Genomic DNA, 5,697 nt, shown 5'->3' with positions numbered 1-5,697 from the left:
AAACATCCAGTAAAAGCTACAGGCGTAAGGCTTACCAGACAAGAAATGGATGATGATCAAAAGAAGCTTTTCAAGAATCATCATAAATGTAGGACTGTTTTGCTGAATGCTATCTCTCATGCTGAGTATGAGAAGATATCTAACAGGGAAACTGCCTGTGATATATATGAGTCATTGAAAATGACCCATGAGGGAAATGCTCAAGCCAAGGAGACTAAAGCTCTTTCTCTAATACAGAAATATGAAACCTTCAAGATGGAGGATGATGAAGATATTGAGAAGATGTTCTCAAGATTTCAAACGCTAACTGCTGGATTGAGAGTTCTGGACAAAGGCTACACCAAGGCTGATCATGTAAAGAAGATCATCAGAAGCTTGCCCAGAAGATGGGGCCCAATGGTGACTGCATTGAAGATTGTAAAGAATCTGAATGAGGTCTCTTTGGAAGAGCTAATCAGTGCCTTGAGAAGCCATCAGATAGAGCTGGATGCAAACGAGCCTCAGAAGAAAGGTAAGTCTATTGCATTAAAATCTAATTTTAAAAAATGCACTAACGCTTTTCAGGCTGAAGAAGTAGATTCTGAAGAATCAGAATCAGAAGAAGAAGATGAACTGTCCATGATCTCCAGAAGGGTAAACCAACTCTGGAAGAGCAAGCAAAGGAAGTTCAAGAGCTTCAGAAGTTTAAAGAAATTTGAACGAGGAGAATCTTCTGGTGGCAGAAGATCTGACAAGAAGAAAGTTGTCTGCTATGAGTGTAATGAGCCTGGACACTTCAAGAGTGAATGTCCAAAACTTCAGAAGGAGAATCCCAAGAAGAAGTTTCATAAGAAGAAAGGTCTTATGGCAACATGGGGTGATTCTGAATCTGAATCAGAATCAGACTCTGAAGGAAAGCAAGCCAATTTTGCACTGATGGCCACAGTGGATGATGGATCAGAATCTACATCAGAATCAGATTCTGAAGAGGTATTTTCTGAACTATCTAGAGATGAATTAGTTTCCAGCTTGACTGAACTTCTGGAACTCAAGGCTCACCTTAGTATCAAATACAAAAAGCTAAAAAAGCAATTTGAATTTGAAACTAAGAAGCTGGAATCGGAAAATTCTGAACTGAAGGAAAAAGTTTTAAAATTATCCAAAGATAGTGGATCTCCTTCTGAATCAGAAAAATCCATTCCTAGTCTAAATCATATTCTGAAAGAATATGACTCGAGCTTCAGAAAGTTCTTATCTAGAAGTATTGGCAGAAGTCATCTTGCTTCTATGATATATGGTGTTTCTGGAAACAGAAGGTTTGGTTTTGGCTATGAGGGTGATACCTCACATAAATTTGAACCTGTTGATGATTTGAAAATCACATACAAGCCATTGTATGATCAGTTCAAATATGGCCATGCTCATGATATTAGGCTCACTTCACATGCACAGAGTTTTAACACTGTACACACTAAGAAGCATGTGACACAACCTAAGAAATATCAGGCTGCCAAACCTAAAGAATATCATGTTGTTCCTCCTGTTAACTATTATGCTAAACCCAAGTTCAATCAGAACTTGAGGAAGACTAACAAGAAAGGACCCAAGAAATTGTGGGTACCTAAGGAGAAGATAATTTTTGTTGCAGATATCCTTAGCTGCAAAGAGGACAAAGCACAAAATGTCATGGTACCTGGACTCTGGGTGCTCGCGACACATGACGGGAAGAAGGTCTACGTTCCAAGACCTGGTGCTTAAACCACGTGGAGAAGTCAAGTTTGGAGGAGATCAGAAGGGCAAGATTATTGGCTTTGGAACCATAAGTTTTGGTAACTCTCCTTCCATAACTAATGTACTTCTTTTAGAAGGATTAACGCATAACTTATTATCCATAAGTCAATTAAGTGACAATGGTTATGATATAATCTTCAATCAAAAGTCTTGCAAGGCTGTAAGTCAGAAGGATGGCTCAATCCTATTTACAGGCAAGAGAAAGAACAACATCTGTAAGATTGATCTTTCAGATCTTGAGAAGTAGAAGGTGACTTGCCTTATGTCTGTTTCTGAAGAGCAATGGGTCTGGCACAGAAGATTAGGACATGCTAGTTTGAGAAAGATTTCTCAGATTAACAAACTAAATCTGGTCAGAGGACTCCCAAATCTGAAATATAAATTAGATGCTCTTTGTGAAGCATGTCAGAAGGGCAAGTTCTCCAAACCTGCATTCAAATCTAAGAATGTTGTCTCTTCCTCAAGGCCGTTAGAACTTCTGCATATTGATCTGTTTGGACCAGTCAAAACAGCATCTATTAGAGGGAAGAAATATGGATTAGTCATCGTAGATGATTATAGCCGCTGGACATGGGTAAAGTTCTTAAAACACAAGGATGAGTCTCATTCAGTGTTCTTTGAATTCTGCACTCAGATCCAATCTGAGAAGGAGTGCAAAATCATAAAGGTCAGAAGTGATCATGGTGGCGAATTTGAGAACAGATTCTTTGAGGAGTTCTTCAAAGAAAATGGTATTGCCCATGATTTCCCTTGCCCTAGAACTCCACAGCAAAATGGAGTTGTAGAGCGAGAGAATAGGACTCTACAAGAAATGGACAGAACCATGATCAATGAGACCAATATGGCTAAGCACTTCTGGGCAGAAGCAATAAACACTGCATGTTATATTCAAAATAGAATCTCTATAAGACCTATTCTAAATAAGACTCCTTATGAATTGTGGAAGAACAGAAAGCCCAACATTTCATATTTTCATCCTTTTGGATGTGTGTGTTTTATTCTAAATACTAAAGATCATCTTGGTAAGTTTGATTCTAAGGCACAAAAATGTTTTCTTCTTGGATATTCTGAACGCTCTAAAGGCTACAGAGTATACAATATTGAAACATTGGTTGTAGAAGAATCAATCAATATCAGGTTTGATGATAAGCTTGGTCTTGAAAAACCAAAGCAGTTTGAGAATTTTGCAGATATAGATATTGATATATCAGAAGCTGTAGAACCAAGAAGCAAAGCTCCAGAAGCAGAGAGTCTCAGAATCAATGGATCAGAAGATCAAGTTGCTGCATCTTTGGAGAATCTCAGAATTTCTGAAGAGCCAACAGTCAGAAGATCATCTAGACTCTCCTCAGCTCACTCAGAAGATGTGATTCTTGGAAAGAAAGATGATCCTATCAGAACTAGATCATTTCTAAAGAATGACAATCAGAAGCAGTGATCAGAATCAGAAGGTGTAAAGTCTATTCAGAACAACACAACTGTCATCAATTAGTTTCTGATGGTGAACACGTGTCTGTACGGTTAGTAAAAAGCGTGAAGAATCTGATGGGACGCCGTCCTAGGTAACTGTGTTAAATCATTTCATTTACCACGTTCTCTCACCTAACATCACTCATCATTTAATGCAATTGATTTCTTTTGATTCTGTAACTGTTCATTCTCAAAATTTTATTGCATTTTTTTTCAAATCCATCTCTATAAATACATTTCAAATCATAACGTTTATCTTTTTTGCTCCCATTCTCTCTTTCTTCTTGCATGCATTTTTGCAACCTTTTCTGTCTCTTCTCAAACCCTAAGCGCAAACCCAGAATTTGTTCTTCTAAATTCTGTTCTGATTCAATGGCCGCTTCATCATCTCACAATGTTGGTTCATCTGTCCCTCTTCATCTTCAAGAAGAAGAAAATCAGCAAATCACTCTGGTTGTTGCCTTCTCTATCCCTAAGAAGGATCTGGAAGTTATCACTGAACTAATGGTAGACTTCGATAGTCTAGAAGAACATAACTTTTGTCTTAAGGAAGATATCATTTTCCAAGGGTGGGCCTCATTATTCTCTGAGTTCTGTGGACCAGTTTACCCAGATCTTGTAAAGGAATTTTGGGTGCATGCAGTTGTTGCTCCAAAATCCATCCTGTCTTTCGTCCATGGGAAGTTCGTGGTCGTCACTGAGAACATCCTGAGAATGATGTTCGATCTGAGAAACCCTGAGGGTGCTTTTGAAATTGATCAAAGGGCTGAATGGGATGCTGTGTTGTCTACTCTCTACACAGATGTAAATGAGACGAAGCGTGTCAAGGACATGAGGGATCTTTATAAAATTTGGACCAAGATCCTTCTGGGCTGCTTTTATCACAGGAAAGGAACACATGCTGCAAATTTCGTCAACAATGAGCAGAAATACATTCTGTATTGTATTGCTACTCAAAAGAAAGTTGATGTTATCTACATGATCTTCAATCACCTGTGGCATGCTGTGAGGAATTCCAGGAATGCTTTCAGAGTGAAAAATTGTTCTATCATTCCTTTGGGAAGGATCATCACAAATCTTCTGGTTCACTCCAAGATTGTTGAGAAACTGGAAGCTGAAGGTACTATCAAAGACCTTGTTGTTACCACTGGTAGTTGCTTGAATGCTCTCACTTTGAGAAAGATGAAGGTTATTGATACTATCATCAAAACCCCTCAACCTCTTTCTAGAACAAGAAGCAAAAGAGATCCTGTTCTTGCTGACTTTGAACCCTTCTTCAGAAGTGAGGTACCAGGAGTCAGAACTAGGTACTTGAAGTCACTAGAAGAAGATGAAGGAGTAAAAGATCAAGAAAAAGGTGCCCCTGCTAAAGTAAGCCGCAAGAAAACTTCTACCTCCAGGGTTGCTTCCTCAAAAGATGTTTCAGAAGCTGTTCCTCAAGCTGCTGAAAAGAAGGAAAGAAGGACCAAAAGAAAATTTGATCATCCTTCTGATAATCAGGTGAAGGTAGTTCAGAATGTAGCTGCTGCTACTATTAAAGAGGTTGTTCCAGAAGAAGTTATTGCTGAAGTTGTTCAGGCTGTGTCAGTTGAATTTGAAAACAATAAGAAGGAGGTTGCTGATAAGAAGAAGAAGAAGAAGAAGTCGAATAAAAATACTGAAAATGTTAAAGTTGTTGAGAAGAAGAAAATAAGAAAAAGGAAGCTGATAATAAATGACTCCGATGAAGAAGAGGCTGTTCAAGAAGCTGTGAATCAGCAGGAAGAAATCTTACAAAGACCAACAACTCAAGCAGTTGAGGGTTAGAATGTTGTTGAAAATGAGAAGGAAGCTCTGGAATCTGCCAGAAGGAGAGAAATCTCTCGTGGTAAAGCAAAGATTGTTGAAGAGCAGAAGAGTAAGAAGCAGAAGAAGCTTGAGGTTGTGTTCGAAGCTGTTCAGAAGGTATCCAAAGGTATACATCTCTCTGAACCTGATTCTATTCCTGCTTTACATTCAGAAGTTGCACCAATAGTTGTTGCCCTAACCCCTGAACCAGATAAAGCCCCATCAGAATCACCCATCAAAGTTCATGTTCTTACACCTCCCACTTCTCCTGTAACCAAAATCCTTACTCCTCCTCTTTCACCCATTCCAGATGCTCCCATTCCTTCTCCTCCATCCTCAACCAACCTTGCTTCTGACCAGGTCCTTGATAATCCTGTCCTTGATATACCACCACTACAAACTCTCTTTCCACCTCACACTAATATATCCACTTCTCAACCTCCTCCCCATGCCAACTATGAACCCATTCCTTCCACCTCTCAAAACAACCCATGTGTTTCTGATCTTCCAGACTCTGCATCACATGAGCAATTGCTTCGTGACTGCAACTACACTCCCAAGCCTCATCCTGAAGCTGAATTGGTAGTGTTAGACTTTGAAAATGAAGCAGAATCTTCTTATCGGTTGGAT

This window comes from Vicia villosa, unplaced genomic scaffold (assembly GCF_029867415.1).
Source record: "Vicia villosa cultivar HV-30 ecotype Madison, WI unplaced genomic scaffold, Vvil1.0 scaffold8, whole genome shotgun sequence".
NCBI classification, from domain to species: domain Eukaryota; kingdom Viridiplantae; phylum Streptophyta; class Magnoliopsida; order Fabales; family Fabaceae; genus Vicia; species Vicia villosa.
This window is presented reverse-complemented; position numbering follows the sequence as displayed.